Source organism: Struthio camelus, chromosome 3 (assembly GCF_040807025.1).
Source record: "Struthio camelus isolate bStrCam1 chromosome 3, bStrCam1.hap1, whole genome shotgun sequence".
Lineage (NCBI taxonomy): Eukaryota > Metazoa > Chordata > Aves > Struthioniformes > Struthionidae > Struthio > Struthio camelus.
Window position 1 is genome coordinate 16758337 of NC_090944.1, and position 16318 is coordinate 16774654.

A 16318-nucleotide genomic window follows, 5' to 3' on the forward strand; every position below is an offset into this window, starting at 1 on the left:
GCCCCGATGGGATGCACCCACGAGTGCTGAGGGAGCTCGCGGATGTTATTGCTAGGCCACTCTCCATCATCTTTGAAAGGTCCTGGAGATCAGGAGAGGGGCCTGAGGACTGGAAGAAAGCCAATGTCACGCCAGTCTTCAAAAAGGGCAAGAAGGAGGAGCCAGGAAACTCCAGACCTGTCAGCCTCCCCTCCATCCCGGGAAAGGTGATGGAACAGCTCCTCCTGGAGGTCCTCACTAAGCATCTGGAGGACAAGAAGGTGATCAGCAGTAGTCAGCATGGGTTCACCAAAGGGAAATCATGCTTGACCAATCTGATAGCCTTCTATGACGGAATGACTGGCTGGGTAGATGAGGGCAGAGCAGTGGATGTTGTCTCCCTGGACTTCAGCAAGGCTTTGGACACTGTCTCCCATCACATCCTCCTAGGTAAGCTCAGGAAGTGTGGGCTAGATGAGTGGACAGTGAGGTGGCTTGAGAACTGGCTGGATGGCCGAGCTCAGAGGGTTGTGGTGAATGGCGCAGAGTCAAGTTGGAGGCCTGTAGCTAGTGGTGTCCCCCAGGGGTCAGTCCTGGGTCCAGTCTTGTTCAACGTATTCATCAATGACCTGGAGGAGGGCACAGAGTGCACCCTCAGCAAGTTTGCTGATGATACTAAACTGGGGGGAGTGGCTGACACACCAGAAGACTGTGCTGCCGTTCCGAGGGACCTGGACAGGCTGGACAGATGGGCAGAGAGGAACCTCATGAAGTTCAACCAAGGCAAGTGCAGGGTCCTGCCCCTGGGGAGGAATCACCCCAGGCACCAGTACAGGCTGGGGGTTGACCTGCTGGAAAGTAGCTCTGCCGAGAAGGACCTGGGAGTGCTGGTGGACAACAAGTGAAGCGTGAGGCAGCAGTGTGCCCTTGTGGCCAAGAAGGCCAATGGGCTCCTGGGGTGCACTGGGAAGAGTGTTGCCAGCACAGAGGGGTGATCCTGCCCCTCTCCTCAGCCCTGGAGAGGCCTCACCTGGAGTACTGTGTCCAATTCTGGACTCCCCAGTGCAAGAGAGACATAGTGCTACTGGAGAGAGTCCAGCAGAAGGCTACCAAGATGATGAGGGGACTGGAGCACCTCTCCTATGAAGAAAGACTGCGAGAGCTGGGCCTGTTGAGCCTGCAGAAGAGAAGACGGAGGGGCAATCTCATCAATGTGTACAAGTATCTGAAGGGAGGGTGTCGAGAGGATGGAACCAGTCTCCGTGGTGCCCAGTGACAGCACAAGAGGCAACAGGCAGAAACTGAACCACAGGAAGTTCCATCTGAACCTGAGGACAAACTTCTTTGCTGTGAGGGTGACAGAGCACTGGCACAGGTTGCCCAGAGAGGTTGTAGAGTCTCCTTCGCTGGAGATATTCAAAACCTGCCGGGACGTGATCCTGTGCAATGTGCTCTGGAGGACCCTGCTTGAGCAGGGAGGTTGGTCCAGATGATCTTCAGAGATCCCTTCTGATCTTGGTCATCCTGTGATTCTGTAATTCTGTGAAATACTTTTTAATTTAAAATGAAATGCATATTTATAACATGAACCCCTAGGGGAAGGGACACAAAATCGATGAGCTAAATTTATGACTTTCTCAAAGCTCACTTTGTGTTGGACAAGGATTTTGGTGTTGAGAAAATAAACATAAAACTATTATCCTCTTTGATGAAAAAAAAAAAAAAGGCTTCAGCAAAGTTACGCAGAAGCAGATCAGCAACTACAGTGAGACAATCGGCACCTTCCTCTCTGTCTTTCCTTCCCAAAAAAAGAACAGCAAAAACTGGTAGCAATATGGGATAATTTGATGCATTTTTCTGATGTATGAAAGATGAAGTTAGCTGAATTTCTCCCAGTTCAGCACCTTTGAAGACACCATAGTGGCAGAATGCCAATTCATAACATCCTAAACAGGAATGAAGTGCTTGCTGAATGTATTTCATCTTCTCTTCAATTGGCTAAAATTAGCTGTCCTGGTTAAAGAAAAGCTGAAATAAGGGAGGATAAATCCCATCACAAAAGAATTTAGAGAAATCCATGGGAGAATGTATGCTTTGTGGAAAAACAGTACTTACTTTCATGCATTTCATGTAATTATACTTGGCTTTTCAAAATATAATGATCAGTGGTTTATATAAATGGTAGGTTAACTACATCACTAATTTAGTTATTTTTATTGCCCCTGGTATTATTTTTGATATATATAGTGTTAAAATATTGATATTTTAACTGCATTGTGTTTGCATCTTTGATTAGCTGGCTAGTTAGCTTACTACACTTTATTGCATTTGGAAACTTTCACGTTTGGAGACATTCATTGCAAAATTACCTCTAGTTTTCTAATATTTTTGTCCGTGCTCCCACCTTTTAGCATCTAAAATCCCACAAAGAGTTGTATGATGGGGACATGCTTGCAAAACCTCCTCTGAGGGAGGATGCCAAATGGAGGAATATGGGAATAAGCAGAGGCAGGAGCATGCAGCCATTCCACTCATTCTTCTCAAAGCTGGGGACAAAACACCAAGCAGTAAGTCCAGGTGGGATGTGCAGGAAAGGTTGGTGTGGGGGTAGAATTCTTTTAAATAGTTGGCAGTGGAAGTGTTTAACACAAAGAGGGAAGAAAATGGTTTTAAAATTGAAAGACATTTTCACTTCTTGCTTGGTATAAGCACATCCCCCAAGCTGAGGATGGAGCTAAGAGAAATTCCCTGACTAGCACATCTGGCATGTGCTCTTGGAGGCTTGGTTTTGAACTGGGAGGAGATGCATGGGAGGTTAAGAGATGATGTGCTGAGAGTGGATGGATGGGAAGCAGAGGGGAGAATAACAACCTTTGTGAAATCTTGTTTTTGGTGTTATGAGGTGTCATGCTACAATTCTGGTATTACATACCAGCATATTTTAGTGATACGCGAATCAAAGTGTAAAAGATGCTGCAGACTGGAATGTCTGTTAGTATCAAATGGTGTAGCTGGAAAGGCTTTTTTTTTCATCTTTTTAACTACTTCAGATGCTAGCCCTAAATATTTCAGAAATTTTTGTCTTATAAATTCTTATTTCCTTATAACATTCCCACACTTAGGTTCTGTAGCGATTTGTTAGATTATGTTTATACTATGTCTGTATGTTTGACTATGGTGTGTTGGAGACATCTGCAAGATGCCTTTGAACTAGTTGCTTTCTACCACTGCTAGAAAGATAGTCATGGCTAACAAAAGGCTTGCTGTAGGCTTTAAAATATACTCTTGAGGTAGAAAGGAAGACAATTTAGTAAACCTTGACCATCTTCCAGATTTGCGTCTGAATGAATGCTAATTAATCTGTTGATACATATTCATTTGACTAGTGTCACTTTTAATCCTTATTTAAACATCCAGGCTGGAGTGAACTGGATTTCCCTTCCTGGCCCTTGAAATATAGTGCCAGCATTTGTAAACTTGTTTGTCAGGAGCACAGCATATACCACCAACTGTCTTCTGCCACATAGCCCTGCATGAAGTCTCAACCTCTTTCTTCACACTCATCCTCATATGCTAAGTAATAAAACCTCCTCAGAGAAGTTATTCTGCCACCTGATGGTTTATCCTTTCACCAGTTTTCAATGAGCAGTAATGAGATGCATTCTTGGGTCACATGGGAGTGGTTTATCTCACATCTGGAGTGCCACTACCATACTTCGGGAACCTCTTCAGAGAGTAATTGCGCCTCTCTTCCTCTTCTTCTCCTCCTTTCTCCTCCTTTTTCTGACTGCTTCAGGCTCCTTCTTACTTTTTAGACTAAAGTGGAGTTAAACTAAAATCTCTCTTACGTGATAAAGAAGGAAATAATTCTAGATGTTAAAATAGGTTGTCATAAACGTTGACAAGTGTAGATAGAATGTGATTTATGGACCTTTACCTTTTTAAATTAAAATCTTATATCCTTAGGTAATACAGTAGTGCTGGTGTGCATTGAATTCTTGCACTGCATTCCAAATTATCTATAGCACATTAATTTACCATAGATCTGTTTCAGTTGTTTGAGTAAAATGGACAAGATAAATTGAATTAGTCTGAAGTATAAGATTGTGGGGAAAATGAAAGTCCGTGAAGGCTGTCAGATGTAAGGAATTAGCTCTTACCACTTTAAATATTATGTAAAATAGAGACTTTAGGAGTCGTTTGTATTTAGATATTCTTTTGCTGGCTGATGCAGTGGATCTCCTGTTCAGGGGCATACAGCTAAAGGGCATGTGTAGCAAAGTTTTTCTTTCTCTATGTCTCAGTTAGAAATAGAAATTTGAGAACTTAACAGAAGTCATATAAGATTGGGCCAATAGCCCATTAGACCTGTGTCTTTTAAGTATCATCATATTCTTCAGAGTTGCAGGTAAGAAACCGTAGAAAAGTCAAATTAGGCAATGACCTTCCCACAAGGTTTTTTTTTTTTCCTTTATCACCACTAATTATGGGTTGTCTTATATCCTGCAGCACAACAAATCATCTACTTTCCAAAACTCTTGATTCTTTTAAATCCTTACTGTAACTTATTCAAATTCTAATAAATGATTTTTAAATTCCATTTTCAAATGTTCTTTGCTTATGGAGTCAGTGTTTAGATATGCCAAACAATCTGAGAGGCTGTTCTTGTTTTTTTCCCTGAAATGTGGTCAACAGAAAGCACCTGAAATACTCTGGAAAGCCTTTTAAGCCTTTTTGCAAATCACTTTTAGCCTACTTGAGGAGGATCAACAGTTTTGAAAAAGAGTGTCCATGGGAAGTAAAGGTCATCCAAAATTATTTCAAGACCTGGAACTTTTTCTGAAATTAGGAAGTAAAATAGGAATTTAAGATACATGGCACAGTAAGGATAGAATTATTTTGCTATTTTACTGATTGTTCTTTTTTTCTGAAAAATATTAAACATTATGTCTAAGAGACCTACTACAATTTCTGGATTTTTTCAGAGAAAAAAACCCTAAATAGATAAAGTGCTATGTAACAGATTAGGAGACATTTGCCGTTGTAAGCACTTTGCTTGAATTTTAGAGCGTTTCAAAGTCTCTCTCAAGCCATAGCATTTAGGTGCCTGAGAAGTCACATGTTGAGGGTTAAAATTATGTTACAGATTGGTGAAGAGCTAGAAAACAAATAGAAACAAAAAAGAAAAAAAAGTTAACAGCTGGATATTTCAAGATTAAAGCCAATTCTATATTATTGACTGTGTTTTATTACCTACCTGAAAAAGCTAGTCCCTGACGTTCTCTTTACAGGGGCACTTACAGGGGCATTTCAGATCTTAGGTACGTGAAATGGTTTTCCAGAAGTACTTATTTGTTTACATGCCTGCAGAAGGAATTCAGATAATTAGGCTCCTAAAACAGACCTCCTCACTACACAGGTTTTGAAGGATGAGTTTAGGTTGAGGTTACTTTACCCAAACTGATCTTATACTTTAATTGGTTTGATCTTTCTCATCTCTTTGCTTTAAAACAACTACACTGGGAGTTTCATTAGGAAGAGAGACCTACACTGTTAAGTACTTTGTTTTCTTCAAAGAGAGACAAGAAAAACATAAGCTTGAAGATGAATTTTTGTGGTATTTCTGTGTTTTAGTAGGATGAAAGCAGAACAGCACTGCTAAAAGAATCCCCAAATATTGAGAAATAAGGCACGTACAGTATCTATCTAATGTTTTTGACAGCTCTTCTGAAACTGAATGGAAAACTTTTCATTATAAGCCTGCCATGTCTGGTCAACCCAAGACATTTTAGATATAGAGACAGGAGGTATATCATACATATAACAATTAATTTAGGAGTGACTTTGTGAGCTACTGATCTATCTAAGGTCAAGCAATGTGCTACTGTGACATCTGAATCCCCAAAGGTGTCACTTCAGTGTCATTTACTAGGGAGTCCTTCATTATGTCAGTGTTTATCTCCTTGATGTGGTCATGGGAGAGCTGAAGGAGAAACGTTCGTAATCTAAATGAGCTACAGAGACTAAAACTTCTGGAGCTCTATAAGCTAATTTCTTTTAGTTTCTGCCTCAGTTATGAGGGAAGAGCTGGATAGATAAAGCTCTGTACGTTCTCATCTGTCTTTTCCAGAGTTAAATGGAGGGAGCGTTACCTTGTGGAGTAAGACTTTTACAGAGACCCTAGAGATGCATATGTTGTATATCAGTCTCCATATTTGCATTGATTTGGGTGCGGATATGGGTACAGACTAGGGCTTCCTGTTTTACGAGCAGTCAGTTATTTATCCAAAGTTTGGATTCTGCCACTCACGACCCCTGTAGGACTGACGTGCTGGGAAAGGAGACCTTCTCAAAGTGTACAAAATACCATGAAAACTGAAACATGCTCTCTGAGCGAAGATGCATGTTTAGGTTCTCAGCTGTAAATATGATGTTGAAACTACATATACTTACACATATACACAAAAACAGACACCTAACAGCAACAAACAAAACCAAACGTATGTAACAGCAATAAACGATAAAAGTCCGTATGAGGAATATTAGTGGGTTTGCTGCATAGACTTTTTATTTAAATTTAGTCCTCACATTTAGGCAGACAGGGTCTTCAGAGGCATTTACTTTCTCCTGTCTAAGGAATGTAGGCTTTAGGATAGTACTAAATAGAGGCCCAAAATTTAGGTATAAATCTAAATTGAATGAACTATATATATATATTTATCAGCTACCTAAGATTTATATTGCTTTCTGAAAAATCTGGAAGAAGAAGCACTTGCCTGTGCTTCAGCAACTACATAGACTGAGATGCGATAATTGCCATGGATAAGTATAAATACTTTCTCAGGGTTCCTATATCTCATGTCATTTGCTATATAGTGCTTACAATATAAGCAATTAAAAGCGTCATCTACTTTATAAATCTCCTCCTAAAAGTGTATTATTCTGGTTCCTTTTCACCTGCACCTTCCCACTTGAATGAATCTACACTTTCTGTGATGTAAGGAAGAGAAAACTTGGGCTTAGAAATTGTATTGGGATAATTTCCTCCAGCAGCAGCAAAGTTCTCTCCCTTTGACAGCTGCTTTCCATAGGCTGATTGGTAAAACGTTAAGTGCATCTGCCAAGGTGGTCTAGCTTGTGGGAGCAGGAAACAGGTTCAGGGCAACTCTGCTCTGCTACACTCCTTCCTATGCGAAATAGCATTTTCCTGTGTGTTTATTGGTGCAGGAGCCTGCCATCATATCACTCTGTCAGCAATGGATCCCCCTCTGGCTGTTTAAATTCAGAGTCTATTCCTTTTATATGGCCTGAATGGCACAAAAGGACCAGATCTCAGCAGAAAATTTGGCTGCTTGTCTGTTCAGGTAGTTCAAGCCTACGTGTTTAGAATTTTAGTTTGTATTTCCAGCCAGGGTTAGGCACATTTTTCTCTTCATCTAAATCTAAAAGTGCTGAAAACATCTTGAGAAATGTTTTGCTATTTTACTTTTGGTTCACAAATTATGCATTGCTTGGATTTGTGTACCAACAGATAATGAGGGAACATCACGCAATATATGATAACAATAACACTGAAGTAATGTGAGAAAGTCATTTATCTTTCTGTTTCCACTCTGCCTGTGAGAATCTGAAAATCACTACTGTTCCCATTTGAATAAATATTTTGGTAGGAAACATTCATTTGAATATAAAGGACTGAAGGCTTCAGCTATTGACTATATACATACAAGTTAGAGGAGTAGGGAAGAAGGAGATGAAGTACTGCTACTTATCAGTAATATAAACTGCAGCTTTTGAATGTCTTGCTAGTATTAAAATACCTTCTGTTTATTGATAATCTCTTTGCCAGACATCATAACTTGTAAGTGGTGCTCAGAAATAGTATCTCTTACTTTCCATGTCTCTCTCTCTTTTCCTTCTCTCACTTCTTTTAAATTGCTTAGCAGCCTAGAAATTTCATTAAAGCTTTAATTTTTGCCTTTACACGTAACACTAATTAAGTTTAAAAGAATTATTAGAAAAGTATGTTTTCCTTTTGCCCTTCCTAATGTGGATATTGGAATTAAGAGTAATTGATTACAATCTGTGCCCCTATTACATCAAAAAAAGTATAACTCCAGTAATGCTTCTAACTCAAGCACTTAAAGAAGATGCTAATGGCAGCAGGTCTTGGGATCCTTTGTGAAAGATCAAGAGTTATAGACAAAACATATCTGTCCCCTATGGCTTTATGTGCCTACGTCAGTATAAAATTAAAAAAGGTCTAGATTCTCCCTAACCTTTCTATGGATTTGAATATTATATAGGAAGGAGAAAAAAAATGGCAGGGGTTCCTCTCTTATATAAATCTAGGATTCCTCTATGGAACCTCTGTTCTCAGGGAAGCACCCAGCTTTCTGAATAACTCTTCTGAATGAACGGCCTTTAAGAAACAGGACAACAACTTGAGCAAAAAATCTGCTCGTTTTGGTACACATGCTCTTTATTGGTACACATGCAACACTGAACAGGGGTTCTGTTCCAGTGAAGTGAAACATTTGACTAGACCGTATCCTAAATTTAATTCATTCCTAGGTCTGGAATAAATAGCCAAAAAAAAAGATGCCCAGATCTCTCCTCTTTCCTATTCTAATATACTTTATAATTATTTCTTCCTCCTTTGGTAACGCTTTTTAGTCTTGGAGGTGAAATATAATTTATTTGGGGAAGGTGATGGTGATGATGGTGGCAGCGAAGGCACCCAAAAAGCCAGTAACAGCATTGATCTGAAAAGAGCCAGTTCAGGACTGTATGCAACCTGATGGTCCCAGTTTGATAGCCTAGGACATTTGGTTAAAATATAGTTCTTCCCTGTCCCTAAATTCATCTACTGAACATATTATTTTTAGATGAGGTGAAATTTGACAAGAGGAGGCAGTTTTTCCTGCAGCTGTTTGGTTCCAGTCTACCAAAGCCATAACACTGTCTCTTCTGATCTGCTCTTCTAAGGATTGTGCTTCCAATTTCCTATGGCCAGTTACTCCTGCAAAGCAAAAAGGCTGTTACTAATTCATCCCAGCCAACTCAGGTCTGCTAATTGGAGTTAGATCTAGTAAGTTTAAGTGCGCTCTTTGAAGCTTCCATGGAATTTACAGCCTCACAGAGTAGAAAAAATAAAGACAGACATGGGCAGCTGGGCATTTCCCTGCTATTTTTGCAGCATCTTCTAGTCTATTTTAGGCTAAACTCTCTGCTGAATATGAATTTCCTCTTTTTAGGGATTCCTTGTATTGACAGTGAGAGATGCAATTATTCTGGCATGCATCTTGCCTAGTTCATATATCAGTGGACAACTGCAGATGCATAAAAAGTTATATTCCTAAGAAAATCACTTTGCAGCCTAAGCTGCAGCCCAAGCTAATGATAGGTAGACTTGCAAATGAATTCCGGAAAACTCGCTTTTCTTCTTATAAGGGGGAAGCAGACGATTGACTTGTCATTCAGAAATTCCAGCCAGAGAAAGTCATAAACTTGTGTTAAAGAATTTCCTGGGAGAAGCAAAAATAATTTAAAAATGAGTATAGTTTTCTTACAAGAGCAAACTCTTACACACGTCGCCTCTGTATCTGTGTTCAGCTTTCTTTAAATGTGAAACTTGAACTGCTGCTTTGAAGCACTTACCTTTCACAGATGAGGTAAGATGATACTGGATTGGGACAAAGAACTGAATACAGTGGTGCTGGTGGTTCAGTAGTTAATGTTTTTCTCTCTAAATCAGTACTCATGACTCAGTATGAGGTATTGTCTTTTAGAGGCAATGTAAAATAGAGATCCCTGACCATTTTGTTTCATTAAACATCGATGGTACTTTTAACTGGAGCAGATGATGTTAATTTTGATGTTCTTACTAAGTTTCTAGTTGAGTAATTACATTCTGCTCCACTGCACCTCCCCTTGAGAAAATTTAATTAAAAGGAGTTGATCTCTCTCTGGTACAGAGCAGACAGGTGTCTGTATCACAAAAGCCACCAGCACAATTGACATAAATTGGTGCTCTTATGTGGCAAACCTAGCAGGAAAAGCAAGGATAGAAGAACTATTTTCTTCTCATCAGACATGGACCAGACACTTCAAGCACTGGATTTATCCATATTCTACATGTGAAAACAAAGAACTAAAGTTTTTCAATACTGGTCCAGAACTTCTCTTAAGCAACAGAACCCGAAATCATAGCTCATAGTTCTTTCAGAGGTTAGCTAGTTTTTTAGTATGTTTTATTAATGTTGCAAATAGTGATTAAAGTGACTTACACAGGAGGGAAGGATGGGGAAGGCACTTCTGTATTGCAGGTGGTAAGCTGCTACACAAATACTGCACAAGACTTTTACATTAGTAATTACAGAATCACGGAATTGCTGAGGTGGGAAGGGACCTCCGGAGACCGTCTAGCCCAACACCCCCCTCCCCCCAGCAGGTTCTCATAGAATACGTTGCTCAGGACTGTGTCCAGCTGGGTTTTGAATGTCTCCAAGGACAGAGTCTTCCCAATGCCTTTGCACAACCTGCTACAGTGTCTGACTGCCCTCACAGTAAAAAAAAAACTTTATACACACTGATAAGATCTCCCTTGGAGCTTTCTCTTCTCCAGGCTGAACAGTCCCAGCTCTCTCAATCTCTCCTCATATGACAGACGGTCCATTCTCTTAATAATTTTCATGGCCCTCCACTGGACTTACTCCAGTATGATGTCCATGACTGTCTTGTATTGAGGAGTCCAGCATTGGACCCAGCAGTGCAGATGTGGTCTCACCAGTGATCACCTCCTTTGACCTGCTGGCAACGCTCTTCCTGATGCAGCCCAGGATGCTGTAGCCCTTCTTTGCTAAAAGGGTGCATTTCTGGTTCATGTTCAATATCCGCTCTCCCTCATCTTACGGAGACAGACGGTTTCTGTGGGTAACTTTGTCTTCACTTTGGCATGCCATTTATCCGTGCAGATATGCACAAAATCTCATTTAAATGAGTCTTTTAAAATCTTACAGTTAACCCCCTTCTTGTATCCAAACCCTACTCAAAGTCTAAACTAAATTTGGCCACTAAGCATGGTGGAGGAGATATACTCTGTCTTTAAAGATGAAGTTGGGTTTACTGCTTCATCTATTTTAATTCATGAGGAATAAGGAACTAGTGCTTCCAACCTGCCATTTGATGACCCCTTATATGCTGAACACTTTAGCATTAGGTAGCAGCAAGTGGTCTGAGGGCTAACAGTGCCTTCTCGGGAGAAAGCTGAGAAACTCAAGGATCAGATGTCTAAACCTCAAATATCTTGCAAATATTTTGTTGTGGTCCACTTTCTTATGACTATCACTCTTTACCAGCTCTTAGCAATAGCTCAGCCTTATAAAGCTATAATTAAACTGTCTCACTAATGGACAGTTAATGATTTAAAAGGAAAGAATACACCAATGTCATGTCCCTCCATTATACAGTACCCATTTTAATGGTTTGTACTGAATCAGTTGCTTATTAAGACCTTGAATATCTGAACAATTGTACTGCATTTTCTCAAAATAACATAACATGATACGATGTGGTTAAAGTAGAGTGACAGCAAGAGCTGTGATTGAATGCAAATGCTGTATTGTAGCATGGCAGAAAAAAAAAAAAATCCTCATCTAGTGAGTCATACGTAGCCTTGAGTTTGGATGATATTCAGCATAATGACACGGTTCAGAACTAATTTCCAAACAGTCCCTCATCACTTACAGACCCTACTTAGTCATCTAGAGCCAGTGCAAGCAAAATTCCCAGTGACTTTAACAAAACAATGCTCTAAAAATGAATGCAGGGTCGTTCAGTGAAAAGAAAAAGTTATAGTCAAATAAGAAAATAATCACTTTAGAAAGTATATAGCTTCCATCATCATAATGTCTGAGCACTTCACAATCTTTCCTCACAATACTATTGAAGATTTGCATAGTTGGGATTTTATAGATGGGGATCTGATGTGTCCAAGGTCATGCAAGAGAACTATCAAACTCCAGTAGCACAGTTCACTCTAGGAGAGGTATCCTTGTTTCATCAAAATACAGGAAATTCCAGCAGAACTGGTCCCACACATCCACAGTTCTTTACAGTCAATTCCACTCTGAGATAAAAACTTTCCTAACATGCACCTAAACTATGCCTTGCTGCAATCTGAGATCACTTGTCATTCTTTTCTTTTCCAATTAAGTATAATAATTGATTCTATTGATCCTATGCTTTTTTTTCTGAAAAAGTGCATGCAGGAATAACTCAATAATGAATAGGCAGAGCCACTCTTGTAAACTGAAACTTAGGAGCAGAAAATGATCAGAGATTAAAAATAGCTTCACGTACCAGCGAATAGTAAGATGACAGAGGCTATATCCACTGGTAAACTAGCCATTCTAGAGCCTCTTCTCTGGCTTCAAGATCCCATTCATGCCAGTACTTACTATCTAAAATGGAGTGGCCACATCCATACTATCTATTGGAAATGGGTGGTTGGGGCCTATATTAGCTCCTGCGCTGTGTCTGGAGAAGAGAAGATGGAGGGGCAATCTCATCAATGTCTACAAGTATCTGAAGGGAGGGTGGCGAGAGGATGAGGCCAGACTCTTCTCCGTGGTACCCAGTGACAGCACAAGAGGCAACGGGTACAAACTGAAACACAGGAAGTTCCCATCTGAACATGAGGGAAAACTTCTTTGCTGTGAGGGTGACAGAGCACTGGCACAGGTTGCCCAGAGAGGTTGTGGAGTCTCCTTTCCTGGAGATATTCAAAACCCGCCTGGACGTGATCCTGGGCAACGTGCTCTGGAGGACCCTGCTTGAGCAGGGAGGTTGGTCTAGATGATCTCCAGAGGTCCCTTCCAACCTAAACCATTTTGTGATTCTGTCTGGAAATACATGGAGAAAGCTAGTGGGGTAAAACTGAGCCTGGGACTGCTGAAAATGCTTAACAGTAAGGATGATCATGTTCCCTGGTCCATAGTCTAGCAAGTGTTTAATTTGTTGGTATAGGATCCTGTGAGTCACCTATGTACTTTAGCCATGAAAAAAATGTGAGATCTAGTCAATAACAAGCAACGCATCTCCCTCCCATTCTCCTGTCCTCAAGTCTTGCACTATCCACTGGCCTTCTCCTCCCTGCCCCCCATATATTATTATATACATCTTTAGAAAGTTTTTGGCTGGTCTTTTTTTTTTTTTTTTTTTTTTGTAGAGGAATGTGAAATTCAGGGCGTTTATTATTTAGCATTTTTCTTTTGATGCTTTTAAATTATAGGAAACTGAAGTTAGGTCTTTAGTTTCTCCCCTGAACTAATAATATTTGACTAGAAATTCTTTGGATTTAATGTGTCCGTTTGCTGCTATAATAGTATATCAGTTTTATCACCAGAACAAATCACTTTAAGTTATTGCTATAAGGGACTTTTACTATAAGATGGCCACATCCTTACTTTGTAAACAAATTGACTTTCTTCCTTTCTTCTGTTTTGTTTGGCAGAGTAATTGTGTGTTGCTGTCTTGCAGCAGTTCTCCTAGTTGCAAAGCCTTGTTGCACAATTGTAAGTAAAACTGGTGGACTGACCTTTTTGTCTATGCCCACATCTTTATTTCCTCTTAAATTGAGAGTGAACTTCTACATAGGTAAGAGCAATCAAGTAGCAGAGTTTTATTTATTAGCATTGATTCTGCAAATCACCTGATGCAGCAAACAAACTGAACAGGCAATACAATAATTTAGTAATTCTCTGGAATCTCAGAGTCTGTCTTCTGATTCTTGCTGGTGGTACAAGGAAAAGTCAGACAAAACAATGAGCAGCAATCATTGTTCTTCACCCCTTTGCTCCTTTATGGCTCACCACACAATAATGCAATTTACTGCAAGCAGGGAGATCCTCAGGAAATCCTTTACAGAACTGGATTTGGCCTTAGGCTTTTATGGTATTTAAGAGTATTTTTTTCATGAGGGAAAAATTATTGCTGTCTTGTTGTCATCCTTATTTCCCCTTCACCTTCCCTCCCCAGTTTAACAGCTTGGCACCATAATCATAGCACTAGTCTTGCTTTGTGGACTGTGGGGTAAATTGTAACAGAAGCTTCGAGACTCTGAACTTCAGCCAGTTACAGCTTAAGATCGGTTTAAATCCCCATGTGTCTGTCAAGATGATGACCTGCTTGCTTGTATGCTGGGCCTGAATAATCTCCATTCCATGCTAAGGTCGGATCACTTAAGTCGGAAATGGAGATGTCAGAAAAATTGTCCAAAACAGTAAAGGTAGAATTCACAAAGTCAAATTCCAGTGCTTGCAGGTCTGTATGTGACTGATAAGATGGAGGGACAATATAAATGGACCAGATGGTGATTGTGGCAAGAAAGGAAAAAAATTAGGTATGTGTAGGCCCTGGAGAGCTTCAGAAAAACTTTTCTTCCTGCGTGGTAGCACGGACAAGCAGCATTACAGTCGGATATTTTCAGCCCTTTGACTATGAAGCAGACAATATATAGGACCTCCAATTGACATCCTCATTCTGACAACCTACTTATGTTACTTCCCTGCCTTCCTCGTTCTCCTCTTTCCTGAACTCCTTATATTTTAGCACAGAAGCCCTAAACAGAAGGTGAGGATGGTGGCAAGCAAGAGACAAACAGGCTGAAGACAGGCATAGACTGTTAGGCACTGGAAAAAAGAGTTCCTAAGTCCTTTGTGCCTCTACTATTATGAGCCTCTTTCATCTAGTCTTTCTTCCCTTATGCTTGCACTCTCTTCTCACATACCTTTTTGTGGTCCTATGTCCAAGTTCTTCATGGCAAGATAGTAATGATATTAGATACCACACTGGATCCTCTAACATGGCTTGGATAAAAGCAGGCGTTTCAACACTCCCTTTGAAAAGCAGCACTTGAAGAGAATGGTCTTATATACTTCATGTGCAAAAGAGATATTCCAGATATTGGGGAAATACATTTAGGAATAATAAATGTAGGAGTTAAAGTTTTCAAATACTTGGCAATACCCCAGATGAGCATAACTAAAATTGAGTGCATTACTCAGAAGAGTAGGGAGTATAACCTAAACCTGAATCTGAGCCAAACGTAAACCAGTAGAGAACAAGATATTTAGTTTAGTGAAATGTTAGGGAAAAAACAAAAGGCATCAGATTTGATTCAGACAAATGAAAGTGATAATGTACTTTAAAGACATGAACACCCCATGAAGAACCAGAAACTATATCAGAAAGGGTGAACTGTTTGTATAGCTGTAGATCAGAGTTGGCAGAAGTGGCATAGCTTCTGTAAGAACAACATTAGCAACAGCAAAAAAGTGAGTGGCACATACAGGTTGTCCTAACCTTGAAAACAGAAGTGATGTACATTGAAGAAGGGAAATAATATGGAGCAGAGATGCTTTTCAAGCTGTGGGTAGCTTTTTCTGCAGGAAGAAACAAAGATATTGTGTGAATCATTGATGCCTATTATACGAGAAAAGGAATTATTTATCACTTCTACCAAACGTCAAAGATGTTGGCAGTATGTTATGGTTAAACTATTACAACTGAAACTGGGTCTTTGTGACAAGCTTTTGCCCTGGACACCACCATAATGTCCTGTTATGTTTTCCATAGTTATGAATGTGCAATTTAAAAAGTTTATAAATAGAGAAAACCTTGCAGTAGTTCTTCTTCACCTGTGCCATTTTGAGGAGGACAAGGATGGCAGAAAGATTTGGAGGAACACTTTTTGCCATAACTCTTACCTGTTTATAGAAATGAACTAGGACAACTGCTGTTCAGAATGGGGATCTTTAAAGTGATAAATCCTTTTTAAAAATGATAATGTCAGATAGACTGCCATAGAACCTTTTCCCCTTTCCTTTGGGAGATTTTTGAAATCAGAAGAAGAGCTAACTGTGAAGAGTAGACTAGACCTGAAAGAGAAAGCCACTCATTCTAAAACACCAGTTGTCTGAAGACTAGAAAAAGATTAATGGCCATGGTACTATTCAAAAGATGATAAAGAGACAATTTACTGGCTGAACAGGAACGCACATGAGAAATATTTAATGTTTGTTTCATTTGTGTGAAGTCTCAGACACAGTATTGCAAGAAACTTAAGTCATCATTCACAATGTGTCTGGTAGAACCGCGTGGCAAGTAACAATGGGATTGCAAACGTAGTACACACAGTTATAAGATGATGTTACGGTTTTGTTTACTTTAGAAGAAGCATTTATCCCAGTTGTAGGAGAAGACCCAAAGAAAAGTGCAGAATAGCTTCTGGGAAGGAACAGCCTTATAACCATACACACAGGAGATGTACTGGTTG